At 39.6% G+C, this 15,043-nt stretch overlaps 1 long non-coding RNA gene across 1 annotated transcript; it reads left to right on the top strand.

Annotated features, from left to right (window-relative positions):
* The first annotated feature begins 1,383 nt into the window (after window positions 1-1,383).
* Window positions 1,384-9,739, top strand: LOC119151849. The gene is made up of 3 exons (XR_005105571.1): window positions 1,384-2,625; window positions 5,345-5,464; window positions 9,493-9,739. It is a non-coding gene; the product is annotated as an uncharacterized LOC119151849 (long non-coding RNA).
* The last annotated feature ends 5,304 nt before the right edge of the window (window positions 9,740-15,043 follow it).

The raw sequence follows: 15,043 nt of genomic DNA, 5'->3' as shown, positions 1-15,043 counted from the left end.
AATTTTTCATTCTAAATTGTTGCACACAGCTTGCTTGCTTTATTTCTCGTTGAAACTCAATCTTTCTGAACCTCATGCTAAACACATTTGTCCCAACATACTTGACAGGAACTACACATTGCTGTCAGCTCACTTTTAGTTTGATGGTTACACTACAACCAATACAGGTAGAATAACTAGCTGTTGGAACATGCCTGACAGTAGTGTGCTGTTGTAGCTTGGCAAAGCTTGTTGTAGCTTGTTGTGCTTTTCCATCTTGGCAAAAAACCTGAATACCTAGTTCCTTTTTTTATCTGTCTGTACTAACCTACGATGACCACAGATCCTGTCACCTTTGGTAACTGGAAAAACGAAGGTAATGACTGTGTTTCAAATTTTAGAATGCATCTGCCCTCAGTGTCTTAATGCTGTTTTGTGTTCTCCTTAGCCCTGATGGCTTCTTAATATCTTAAATTAAATCTTGATATCTTAAAATGAGCCAGTACATCATTAAATCATTCTTGCATGCCTGCTTGTGAAAAGTTATTAACATAAGAACAGTATGTTACTGTATTCCCTTCCCAAATCATGTTTACTTGAGAGAGGAGCTGATTTGCTTTGATTTGTTGGGAGTCATCACCCTTCCGTCTGAACTTTCTGCACTAAAACCAGGTGAATATTCTTAAGATGGTATTTTAAAATTGCCTTTCTTCTGAGTTGTAATTATGACTCACCATCTCTCAGTCTTATCACTTTATAATTATAGACACATCAAATTTATATCAGGACCCATTTCAAAAGTGGGCTAATGAATGGAGTTTCTCAGTCTCAACAGTATTGCAATTTTCATCTAACACAAGGAAGTTTTCTTCAGACGTTTGAAATCCAGAAGTAGCTGTTACAGTAATTAGTGTTGTGATTCTATCCAATATGCAATAGAATCTCCTTTTTCTTCTCTTAATTTCCCATATTTCATCTCTAAGAACATAAGGACTGTTAGATGGATTAAAGCACATTTCTTACAGTAACCAATAAAAAATATTTAGGGAAGAGAGCATGTGCTGAGATACTTCTTACAGAGTATTTTTTCTCACATTTGGCAATTTCAGGACAGCCTGTGATAGAAGTTGCATATGGACCATCGTGATTAACAGCCCTTGATGAATCTGTCCTTCATGCCGTATGTACTCCCATCTTTTTTTGACAGATACATCTTCCAGAGAAACCATTCGTGATTTTAAAGTAACCAGGTAGTGGAGACACTAGCACATAACATTGGTAAGGTGGTCCAACATCTAACTGTCTCTGTTGTTAAAATGTGCACCTTATTTTTACCTGAAATTTGCACAACTTCAGCTGCCAGCTCTTTTCCTGTGCTTGCTAGATCAGAAAGCTTTTGCTATCTGTAAGCTTCTTCCTAGACAGGTGTCCACATATAATCATTATATACTTTTATATTTGCTCAGACAGGAGCCAGTTGCTCAGCTATACAGATCAGGCAACATTTGTTTTGTTTTCTGTTTTGGTTTTGGATGGTCTTTTTTCTTCCAGAAGACTGAGCTTATAGTGGGTAAAGTACCTTCAGTTTAAAAAACAAAAACAAACAAACAAACAAAAAACCCCAAAAAAACAACCAGAAGGAGAAAAATCCCTTGGGAACATCAGATTATAATTTTTCACTGGACCTTCAGCAGACTTCATTTAAGGTGCCAAACTATTTTGGATCTCTTTCCAGTTTCCTTAGAAACACTTACCTCTGCTTTTTCTTCCCTTGTGGGAAAGTATCTGGATGGTCTAAGCAATTTGCTTACCTCTCTCAGGTTCTGACTTGGTGTTTCCTAGAGGTGAGGCTCTTTCAAAACCCAATAAGGTCTGGCAGGATTCCCCCATGAAATCGTAAGTACCGTGTGTGGTTTTATGTATGATTGCCTGTCGATGACTGGGTAAGGGCGAAGGAAAGGAAGGAATGGGGAACAAATAAAGTTTCTCATTTTAAAGATCATTCTAACGTGATGATGCTTTTATACAAAATAGGGACACATAAATCATCTTGTGATTCAGAGTGAGCTGTAGTGTGGGATACCTTCACATAATGCTAAAAAGAAGAAGTGATTAGGAGATGCTACAGCTACACAATACACCCGAGAGCTTAAATAATAGATTCAGATGAAGGGTGTTTAGAACATAAACCCCGTGTTAAGTAGTTGACTTCAGTAGAAATAATGCATGAGCTGCAGCTCAAATTTAGTCAGTATGATACAAACCCAAGACCTGGTGCAGATCCGAGGTTGGTGAGAAACAGCGTATTGATTGGTCTGATACAGCCCTGCCAAGTCACTGTAGCTGGTGACCTGACTGTAAGTGCATGGGCAGGCGCTGGGCTGAAGCTCTGAGCAGCAGTAGTGAGAAGTGATTAACAGTGTTAGGAATAACTTCCAAAATGAAGGTGTAACACTTTCGAAAACTTTCTGGAGATGGCTGAGACAGGTTGTTTATTTTAGTCTGTTGCAGAGGTCTGGGACTGTAAATGATAATTTCAGCCTCTCGCAAAGTCTGATTTCAGGTGTTATTGGCTGTGAGAGGAGGAGACACTGACAATGGGAGACCAGCTACACTCCCCTCCTCAGGTACATCAGGCGAATATGGGTAACGATTTGATGGCAAGGTTAAATTTGTTGACAACATTAGTGACTAGTAATTAACATTTGTCAGTTAATGTGAAAGAAGTTGCTCTTGCCTTAGTCATGAGCAGTGCAGAGAACCCGGTTCAAATGTCATTATCCAAAAACCTCTCCATAAGAGTGACCTAATTGGCTTAGATTAAACATTTCTGCAGAGACAAAAAAGCCAAAAAAATCGAATACAGTAATGTTTAACTTTGACAAAGGGAACTACCTAAACTAAGGACTGTTGCTAAAGGAACATTCAGTAGATGAAAGGACAAAAAGCTTCAATTATCTTACGGGAGGTCTAAAGACATCATGTTAGTAGTTCAGAGCAACCACATACCAACATATCAAACCAGTTATGTTAAAACTGCTGGCATTATTAACCAGAAGGCAAAGGGAAATCATTAGCATAAAGACATCCCTCAAAATCATGGATAAATGAGGAAAACAGAAAATAATATAATCTCTAGGTAAATAAATATAAAACCTTCTAAAATTATTGGTGAAAGGTAAAAGCATAGATATTAACATATCCCTTTTTCAAACAGATCCAAGGAAGATGACCTAGGGAGAGAGTGGTAAGGCTAATAGACAAGTAGAAGAATGCATTGATATAAATTAAGGCCATAGGAAAAACACTGCATGAATTCTACACATTTGTGCATACTGGAGGTTCCCATGATGTATTTTGTTTCTTCACACAAGTTGCTCTGAAGGGTGTCTCAGATTCATTGTTAAGTGGTTTAAAATATTGAGGACGAAGAGTACAGTGACTGAGCAGTAAAACTGAAAGTCATCTGAGTTGGAAATAACTTCTCAATAAAAAACTGAGAGCAAAGGATGATGATGCTAATTCTTGCTTTTAAAAGAACAAAATAGGTCAATGTCAAAAGCCAGTGGTAACATTTTCTGAGGTGGAAAAGAATCTTTGGATTGCTAGAGTCAGCTGAAATTTAAGGGAGATGGGTGCAGGTACACAAGCATTTACAGAAAAGGCAGTCAGATGGAGGAATGAGGTCAAGAAAAGGGGACCTAAAATCCAGGAGATGTTGGCCTGGATAAGAATACACAAGACCAAAAGGAAGCTAAGGCAAGGAATCAAGAAACAGAGTTTTTTGATTGAAATCTATGGTTTGGGTCATTGACAAGTGAGAAATTGTTTTCACTGGAATTTCAAATTCAGGATTTTGCCTTATTTCGTTGCTCGAAGACAGGTCCTGGAAATGATGTGAGGACTCGTGGGCTTGAAGCATTAGAATTGATCCGTTAAGGCACTGGGGAAGGTAGGAGTTGGCACTGCTTTGGGGTTAGGGCAACCCTTCTGCAGGGTTCCTATCACAAAACAGGGAGCAGGATTAACACGGCTGACCCAGCAAGCCCAAATGCCAAAGCAGCTGTCCGTCAGCTGGGAGCCCTTCATTCCATCTGAATATGGAGATAGGTATCTGACACAATATATATATTGCATAATATAATATCAAAGCAAGGCTTGGTCGGCTACATGTTTCTCAGTTCAATAGTTGATTTTTTTTTTCCTAATAACCATAATATATTGTATTTATCTCAATGCTTAGCCTCCTGAAAAGGGACATCTCACCCTTCCAAAGAGATAGTAACACCATTAAAAACCAAACAAAACTAAGTTAATTAGAGAGCAAGACTAAGTCTATTTAGCCTAAACATGTCTGAATGCAAAAGATAATACATGCAAAATAATTAAATACTTCTTGGATAATATCCAGCATGCCTCTTTAAAGATCAAAACGTACACACATCTTATTTAATTGCAAGATGCAATGAGTCAGCCAAATATAAAACTAGTCGTGACTGAAAGACTGTCTCAAAAAAATTGCTTTCATGATGAAAAATTGTGACACTGTCACAATATATATTTATAAATAACATTTACTCATAACATTTATGGAGTGAAAAGGTAAATGGTGCATGAGAGCTTTACTCTTTTGTTTTGCAAAATGAACAAAATTTTCTTTCATGTCGCTCCTGATTCTGAAGAAAAAAAGAGACCTGAAACAGCACTGAGAGGAAAAAAAAGCATTTGATTCCATCCTACACAAACACCCTTCTATTTTTTTATGAACATCAGCTTGCACTGTATGTCAATAACAAGCTACAACATATCTTCCTGAAATTCTTAATAGAGAATTTATTATGAAAGAATTCATTCTGACCACAACATGCATCACAAAATAACACCATCCACTATTTCAAAGACATGCGGGAAAAATCAAAGTACATGTGACTTCTTCCTCTCAAGCCACATGCAAAAAAACCTCAAGTCACCAAGGACTTGCCCATTAATTCAGGAGTCTACGTGTTGTCTGACCATCCTTTCTGGGACAAATCCAATTATGAAGGTTTATCAGAAGGGAATGCCAAAATCCCTGATTTGGTGGCTCTTAATCTTCAGGCATCACCTCTTGTGTTTAAGGGCACTTCTATGCAGCAGGTAGAGAGCCGCGCAGTGTCTGCCTATGCTAATCCCAAAGCCAGATGTAACGGGAGGGTGATACAACACATTCCGAGGCAGGATAGGGCCAGAAAGCAGATAATTTTGTGAGTGAACAGAATATTTGGTGAATGACTGTACGATCAATGGCTCCCTTGACAATAGCTCTGCTAATGGAGACAGAAGCATCCTGGTATTCCCTCTCTCCAGGATAAACTTGTCTTCACAGCTCTGCCAGAGGAAGCGACTGTGCGAGGACTCCCCCATTTGCTTCAATCAAATTCACATATATGATCGTGAATAGACAGAGAAGATGATCTAAATGAACCTGGCTGATTTCTCAAAGGAGGTGAGTGTGTCATTTTTTCCCCTGGCAGATCTATAGGGACAGAAATGTACACCTTGCCACTAATACTAAGTAACTGGAAGAGGTAAAACCTTCAATTAAGATAGATGTTTAATGGCAGAAAGAGTGCTTTTGCATTGCGTAAGGAGCTTATATCGCTGAAAACGGTGTGAGGAGATAAGCTTATGTACCTCCTCGGTATTTCCTATTATCTGTCACCTCTTTGTGATGCTGGCTTTTGGTGATACTCTTCTTCAGGTAGTTTTATGCATTGTATAGGCAGGCTTGTTGCCCGTCAGGCTACAGATTGTACCAGGCATTCAGGCATGTAAAAGGTGATGTACTATCACTACTAAGATCTGGCGTGGATCTAGCTATAAACTCTTCAGAAAATAAGCTCTGCGAGTATATTTTGAATGGTTTCGGGTATCTGAAATTCAGTACTGTATTATGATTGGTTTGTTAGAGTTCAAAATGATAGCTTTGCTCATATAGTAGGAACAAAAGAATTGTTACAGGGTGGAAATTAGAAAAACAAACATAAAGAAAAAAGGCACTTTATCTTCTTTACTGCCTTGTGCAAAGCTGTGCATGTCACAGTGAAGTGTTGTGCATACCAGTGTTTTACAAAATACAATGCAGAACTGGTTGCTTATGAAAAAATATTCCACTTCTCTGCAGGCCACAATCATCAGTGTCCCCTTCAGGTACAAATACTTTAATCAGCCATTTGAAAAAAGAAAGAATTGAGCTGATTCTTAACACAGTTGAGAGTGGCATGGTATAGATTCTTCCAGGAAGACTCAGTACTTCTCTAAGCATCTCTTCAGATATTTTGATTTGAACAAGAACATCTAAAAATCAAACTCTGTAAGGATGGAAGTCAGTGGGGAAAACACCACTGATTTTACTGGGGTAAGAATTTCAGTATTCATTTTTTTGGCAGCTTGATATAGTTTCTCTGATCAACAGTATCTCCTTCCTTTGTATATATGCATATTTGGGAGACTGAAATTCATTCTGTTAACAGAAATTCTTCTAAGGAAGCAGGAGCTAATCTGAAAGAGACACTTTATAAAAACCAGACTTCATGACTGTGAATAAAATTTATGAAATAAGTATAATTTCCTACATGCAAGCTTGTCATATCTGGAAACTGTTATTCATGCAGACAGGCTGAACAATTAAACATGCATCTGTCTGCTTTGAGCTCAGATGTCTCTTTGCCCATGTAAATGGTCATAAAACATGGCATGTCAATGCTTAGATTTTTAAAAATGGATTCCCGTGGTTTTGCCCCAGAGCTTGATCTTGCTTCTGCTGATACAAACCTCTTCAAGCACATCTGTTGCATTGGGTGGAGACCCTAGTTCTGTTCTCATCAGATTTGATTTCAGAAGGGGCAAGGACTTATAAAATTGTACATGTAAGTGTCATTTTGTATTACTGGCTTGTGGACTGCCACAAAACTTTGACTTTGTTCCATTTTATATGGTGCTATCGTTTGAATTTCAAGCACCTTATTAGGTACAATTGGTGAGATCTTGGGTTTGAGTTTTTGAAACTACAGCATGTTAGAGGTGATATGGCTTTATTTTCTAAAGGTTTTCTTTCTAAATTCTAAAATTCTAAAAATTTTAGGTTTTCTAAAGGCAAAGGAAATGAAGGGTTTTCTTTGAAGAAAAAAATTAGAAGCACTGTTGCTATATAGTCTACCTACACATTTCTTTGATTCTTAAATCATGGCCTTCACTGCTCTTGCATGTTTTGTTGTTTTTTTCCCAACCTCCATTTGAAAGCAGATAAATCTGAGTTCCAGCCACCACCTCACAGACGTGCCCTAGATCAGCTGCCATGGGGTAGACAAAGATTTCAGTCTTCAGCTACATCAGACTAACATTATAATAGAAAGAAACGATGAGGAGGTGGGTGTAGTCCAAGAATATATTCAGGGGTATAGGACTGCTTGCGCAAGGCTGCGCTGAAGCCTGCACTAACCTTGTCTTTGCTGTTGATATTATCCTTGCTAGCTCCAGCAAAGGTCCGGTGTGTAGGCCCTCCTGTGCTGGCACAAAAACACTTAAACAGCCCACTGCATCCATGACCGTGGGCTGTCTGGAGAGTTCAGTGTGGCTCAAGTGGCTCCAGGTTGAGCAGAACACATTGCTGTCTGGTCTGCCCTTCACTCACCCCGGCATCTCCTTATTGTGTACATTATTGCTAAGGTGGTTCCTACATGGAGAGGAACAAGAGGTTCCCTACAGATGGTTCTCAGTTGCTCCTTCCTCTCGGAGCTATGGAGAATGCTGAGTTGCCAAGAATGAGTTTATCTTGCAACCTCAGTGCAGAGCTGCATACAGGTAGCGTAAGGCCAGCACGAACTCAACTGGAAAATCAGGCTGTTCTTAGAAGTACTGATTCAAAGAGGACTATTTCATGGTCAGTTTTCCAGTATTACAATTTGCAAACGTGTCCTTGAATTTTGCTCTTTGAATAGCATATTGACTGTGGACCTTCATCATGAAGCAGGTCTAAAGTGTGATACTGAATTTCATTCTGAGATACTTTGATAAGTTATCTTATCTGAATAGACACTTTGGATGAAAAAGACAAAGTGCAATGACATAGTGACTAAGTGGTAGATAGAGCATTTATACTTTTTTTTTTTTGCTTAATTTTCAGTACCTGTTTTGTTGTTTGTTTTTTTAATTTGTACAGCTTTAATCTAATCAGTTGATCTGGGGCAGGGGAAGGGGAGGAATGAAGCCAGCTATCAAAATCTTCACATCACAATTCTCTTCTAAATAGTTTTATTGATTTGTTTCAACTTTCTGACCTACCTAGCTCAAGTGCTAAATTGACATCTGACCATCTGGCACCAATGGTTGTTCAAAATTACTGATCACAGTTCAGATGGAGGCAATGTTTCTATTGGCATGCTGGCATGACTTTCAGACATGAAGGAGTTTTGCATGTTTCTCAGTATCATGGCAGATGGGAATACATATTAGTGCTGGCATTTGGGTGAGAAGCGATGGGAAAAAATATTTTTGTAATGTGTTTTGCAAGCAAGTAAAGAAGAAGCAGCTCACCAGTTATGAACATTGTAATGAACTGGAGAAGAAAATGTAAAAACATAAGAACGCCGCACCAAAAAATAGTAAGACCAGCTTGTAGGGTTTGATAACAGAAATGAAAGAATAGCATATATATATATTTTTTTTTTAATGAATTATGAATGTAAATGTGTGTGTGAACACCAGAAGAAACAGCAGAACAAGGGTTAAGAGAATTGCCTATACTGATAGCGAAGGACACCATTCCCAGGACACTGCTCCCAGGAAACCTTTCCCAGAAGCAAAATGGAGGCATGTATTTTGTCTGCCAAGATCTGAAGGCCTGTGCACTGATAAGACCACAGCACAGATGCCTTGTCAACTGGGTGACTGCAGCCAGGTTGCAGCAAACCACATACCCTTGTTTTATTAGTCCACCAGGAAAAGAGACACAGATTTCAAACAGAAAAGGAAAAACAGATAAGGAGACGTGACTTTGCAATTTGTAGAGACTGAAGTAAGCAAGATTCTGAAGCAAAAGACTGTCCCGTAAGAACTCTTAAAGAGTGTAAAAGATCTGTCCCCAAAGTATTTCACCATGGCCAGTCAAAAGAACATCAGTGATGTAACAAGGGCTCAGTAACTCGTGTCCTCTATGCAGGTGTTCCTGGCCAGACCACTTGGGCACACATGTCCCGATATTTGTAGGCATGTGGATGGGATACTGTGAGTGAATGAAATCTGAGACCAAATGCATGCAAGTTGGTAAAATCAACTTACTTGGAGGCCCTATAAACAAATATTGTCTTCCCTTACACAAGATTTCACAATTACCTTCTTTACACTACCTTCTTACATACGACATGGACTCACTGCTGCTGGCAGCTTCAGAATACTGTCCGCTTTACCATTCCTATCTGGTAGGGTAGGATTAAGGTAAGGATTTAATTTTTTTTCTATATTCTCCTACTAAAGAAAATACATCACCACTGCCTTGGTGGTTTGAAGGCTGCACATGGGACATGCAAAAGCGCATCTCCACGGCTCCTCACAATGACTCTGTGACAACCCTCAAAACACTGAACTGTTTTCCTGAACTCGAATGTTACCTTCAGCATCAATATTCTTTGTGTGTGTTGTTTTTGTTGGTGTTTTTTAATTGGCTTTTTGTATAGGCTGAAAAGATTCCCTTTCAGGGGAATTAAACAATTATAACCATTAAGATGTTTTACTGGACTTTTTGCCAAGTCTTTCAAAACTAAAGGCTGCCTGAGCCCTTTCTATGCTGTGTGATCAAATACAGCCTGATGTCATGACAGCTTGCTTGACCTTGTGTGACTTAGTTTCTGGAACAGCTGGAGCATAAACCCATCAGAAATGCCCACAGATCTATGCAAACAGAAATGGTGAAGTCCCCTATGCGCAGTTTCTGCATGCTGAGGAGCTATATGGCTGAGTTAAATTAGCCACAACACTTTATACCTAGGTGCTGCGCCCAGCCGTACAGGTAGATATTTTGGTAACAATGCTGACTCTGAGGTAGCGGAATAGATACCGTTTAAAGTTAAACAGAATTGCTTTTGCATTCACCAGAACACGGTAATGGTCCCAATTACGTTTCCATGTGCTGCTGTGCAGCTCTATTAGGTTTAGCAGGATCAAATGAACTACATTTGCCTGACTGCTTCTACCGTCAGAAACTACGTCCAAAGCCAGGTTCTCTGCTGTTCATGGGCCCAACTCAGCCTACACTGATCTGAACTGGTTACTGAAGTGAGATTTTATATGAGCTGCTGCTGAGAGTGGGAGGATCTTCACTGGTTTAGGCTTTCAAAGACTATGGTCTTACTCACTGTTCATATGACACAGGAGCAATAGTGTAAATACAGGGATTGTATATGCACATTCCCACCCGCAGCCAGGGGCTTTCCTGTCTTATGTCAAAATATGGATGTCTTCCAGCAGTGCTGAGAGACATCTCATCTGGCCAGCTGTTTGTTTGTTCCCTAGTCATATCGCTGTCATAGGCAAGGACAACTGCATGAGGTGCATCTGGTGGGCATCTGTCTGCATGATGACACATACAAACATCCAGTTACTTACCTGAGGTGGATGTCACGTTGCTTGCAGAAAGGTGATCATTTGACAGGACAGAGCCTCAGCATGTGTTTTTTAGCACCTCCATAAGCTGTCTGTGATCCACCCTGGGCTTACCGAAGCTGAAGTTTTATCTCTGCTTTTTACCTGCTGATGGAACAAAACACGTGTTATGAATTACATCCCACCTAATGTTTCAAAATAGACTATAGACCTGATAGACAAAGTACCAAGTCAGATGTGTGTGGGGTGTTTAATTAGCCTTTCCAGTAAAATATTTTATTTTGTTATTGCACTGGTTAACAGGTAAAAGCCAAAACTTAGTTACTTTCATGACAAGTGACTCGGTTCCCATAATAAAAAAATACTCACTGAAAGCCAACTTTTTCTGGACCAGCTGTACCAAAAAGCATTTTTACACTGTCAGAAATTATACTTCTGACTTTAATTCTTATAACTTATAGGTTATAGGAGTGAATAAGGTCACATCTCTTGAGCCATAAACCAATGGAGATCTAGAAAGACACTTTTATATTTTTTTTTCCAATTAAATATCTCATCTGGCTGCACTAACTTCAGAAGAGATATGCCAGGGACTATCAATTATCATGAACATAAATACTCCAAGAAATATTAGTCAAAATAAGTAATGGGGTAGTCAGTAGTTGAGAGGTACATTTTCCAGCCATCTGCAAGGACCAATTCAAGGCTTAGTAGCACGAGATGCAGCACTTCCTTAAGGAAACCACCCCCTTTTTCAGATACAGCCTGTGTCTAGTCATACATGGGGGAATGAACAAGGTTCACATGAAAGAGAACTGCAGAGAATGAGCTCTGGAACAGATGAATAGCCCTGAAGTGCTCTTTCCAGACATAGGTACAATTCACTCACAGATGCACCTGTTACTTACCAGTTTTCTTGCATCTGTTTCACTTTTGTAATTTTTGTTCAGCTCTGAGTATTTATTTACGTTCTGAGACTCCCTAAGTATTTACCCTGTCTTTGCACTTTCACCTTCATTTTATCTTTTGTCTTTAATTATTTCAAACGTTTATTTCTATCATGCAATTCTTCAGATTTCAAACTTCATCTGATGGCAGCATGTTCCATCTTCTATACTTTGATTTCCAATTACTTCCCTGTGGCAAGAACTTTACAGCATTTCAGATAGGAACTGATTTTTAGATTAAGCAGCAAACAAACCTTCAGAGATCTCTTTTTCTCTTTCGGTTCAGCTCTCATGATATTATGAGATGACAAATGGTCAGTTCGCCTCCATTATTTAGATATAACTTGATTTTGTCCAAGTCTGTATCATCAGATTTTACTTCCTAGGTTTTGGCTCTTGGGTCTGGCTTGCCCACAGCATACAGGTTGGGTTTTTTGGTTTTGGGGGTTTTTTTAAGCAATTGATGTCTGTCACCCAGAGTGAACAATCAGCCATAAAATGCCGGGGGAAGTTTGCCACTTTGGCACCACTCCTTTCCAAACACAAAGCAGGCTGGTCTTACTGAGTGAAGGCACAATTAACTCCCCTCTCTTTGATTTTAGCTTATAAAGGGCAGCATCTGCTGAAATTACAAGCCAGCATACACATTGCCCATTGTTTTCCATAATCAAGGACAGCCTCTGGCTCTGGAGCACTTTAACTATCCAAAAGTCTGCCCCAAATAATTTCTGCCTTACCACAACTATATTTTGGAGTGCGATTGCTAGTTTTTCAGAACGCTCTTTACATCACACCCTTCTTTCCATTTGTTTTCTTCCCACTGGATTGTACCTGGCAAAAGGAGATTTCCTCCAACAGATGCAGCGTTTGGCATCATCAGGCCTTGAACTGGTTCTTACAGCTCCATGGAAAATACACATCTCAGCTCCTTACCACCGTTAGGTATTTTGGGGAACCGCTCCTCCCAGCGCCACCGGTGATAATCCGCCATTCCCACAGCAACGCGGCAATCTCCAGCCTGACCCAGAGGCCATGCCCATTAGCAGGCAGAGCTCGCTCGTAGGAATGCATTCCATTTATCAGTGTAGAAGGTCACCCTTTCCGTAACAATATTGACAACTAAGTTACGGAAAACTAAAAGAGAATTAAATCTGGGTTTAGTGGCTACCTAAAAAATTTTAAGTCCATTTTCATGTCTTCAGTTAGCATTTCTCTCCCAAGCATCCATCAGCCAGCCATGAGGCTGAGGGTGGGTCTAAATGTTCTTCCCAACAGCAAAATCCCTGTGGTTACGGATGGAATTGAAGGGGTAGCTAATGAATGCAAACTCACTGTAGAGACTTGCCGTTTCACTCTCCTTTGTATAGCAGCATCCACTACAACATGAGTACTGCTTGATCTGCTCTGCCTTGGACAGTGACATTCGTGAATGTGCAGCCTGTCACTTTTGCTTTGCTTCTTTGTATAAAAAAAGCCAGCTTAATTCAGCGCAGACACTGGAAGGAGGCTTTTCCATTCTCCCAGGGGCTGAAATTATAATTTCTCTCGTGCTTGTTACTGCCCTTTCTAAGACAAAGCATTTTTTTCCCTCAGTGATGCATCCTTTTACACACTGTCTAGCTCAGGACACTGTAACTGCATGTCCTAGTGTCACAACAAAAAGTCAGCTGCTTGTGGAGTTTGTGGAATTAAAAATGGTATGTAAATGCACTAAGTGATGAAACTTCAAATGGGAGGTCTTGACTGAGTAGCAACTGCACCAATGTAAATTTTAGAGAATCTTATCACAGATATCGAGTGCAGCTCTGTCTTTGCTTGCTGTTCTCATTGAACAATGAATACCAAGTGTCCTAATTGAGCTATTTTGTTCTCTAATTTTCTTGGATCTGCTGCCTTCTTAAACACGTCAGAGAAAAATACCAGCTGAAGGATCGCACCATTCTTTTTGAACAATCACTGAGGTTAAAAGCTATTCATTTCAAGGTGTTGTACTTAGAAAACTCAACAACAATAATGACACCCTGGAAACATTCATAAAGTGATAACATACGTCTTAAGAGGTATTTTATGTCTCCACTTGCCATCCTTGCAGAATCTAAATATCTTACTTTGAATATGTTAAAGCATACAGTGAACTCATTGTGAAGTAACAACTTATTATTTTAGCTCTGCTTCCTCTTAATCATCAGTTCAAAGGTTCTTTCAGACTGACCTTTTCAAATGTCAGTGTCCAAAGCAAAATGTAAGGGCTGTCTTAATGCATCACTGGACTTAGTATGCACAAAATCCTGACCCAGAGTCCTTTGAAACCCATCAGAAGGTTCCCATTGACTTAATTGCTTTATGTCAGGTCAATAATTAGCAAAGCTGAGGCTAACTCCGGACCTCACATCCAAGCACGGACCATCTTTTAAGAATATCAGGTCCGAAGGTGGCACTAAGCCAGGAGCTCAGTCTCATCTTGAATATTTGCATTCTGTAAGGGAATAATAATTTACTGATTGCATTTTTTATACAGAGAAGAAATACATGGATCTAGAGGGAGGGTTGAGGTGAAGGTGCTACTCAGGATCTGAGATTGCACAGAATGGCAAAGACGAGTCAAAGAAAGCTTTCAGGAAGAAACAGCACTCAGACTTCTGGTGTTATTTCCTTTTTTCCCATACCTCACAGACAAATGGCTTTCTGGCTTTTCATAGTCCTGAGTGAATCTCTCAGTGCAGAGAAAAACACTGCATTTTCACAGACTAAAGCTAGCCACCCTTATAATTATTCCCAGAAAGAAAAATTGCCTAGAAGAAAATTACATACAAGGAATTGCAGATATAGTGTGATTTAATCTTTCCCTTATTATACTATTTTTGAGACTAAAGACAGTGAAAGTAAAGTGCTCAGTGCTCAAAATTCTGTCTGCTTTTATCTTTGAACAGCTCTGCTGATCCTGTGTCTTGAAGCAGAGATATGCTATTTGGCAGTGGGTTGCTTTTGTATCAGATATGTTTCGTCTCCCTCCTGAAAATCTGGCTGTGACTTAGACCTACTGAATAGCTCAAGATGATGGCAATTCAAGCAATAAAGCTCTTCAGATAATTGATATATACAATTCCAAGTACAGGAAGTGAACAAGAATTTGTGCTGCATCCAAATTTGCAAGTACAATCAGATTATGGAAGCGAACACTATTGAGCGATGGGGCTCTGCACAGCTGCAGAGACTGCATGGGTGACTGACTCTGGGACCCGAGCAACGGTGCACAGCACCATACTATTGCTATACCACAAGGCATAGCAGAAAGTGAACATGGCACTGGAAATAAAATTCTGGTGACCACCTTATCAGAAACCTCGAAAATTTCAGACAGCATAGTTGTATAAGCAAAGATGGTAATGAAAGGGGGGTGCAAGTGAAATAAAGATCACTTTCAGTTGTGCAAATGATCATTAGAGTCTCTGTAGGGGGTCATTCTACTAAGCATTATT

The sequence above is a fragment of the Falco rusticolus genome, chromosome 7 (genome assembly GCF_015220075.1).
Source record: "Falco rusticolus isolate bFalRus1 chromosome 7, bFalRus1.pri, whole genome shotgun sequence".
Lineage (NCBI taxonomy): Eukaryota > Metazoa > Chordata > Aves > Falconiformes > Falconidae > Falco > Falco rusticolus.
This window is presented reverse-complemented; position numbering and strand designations above follow the sequence as displayed.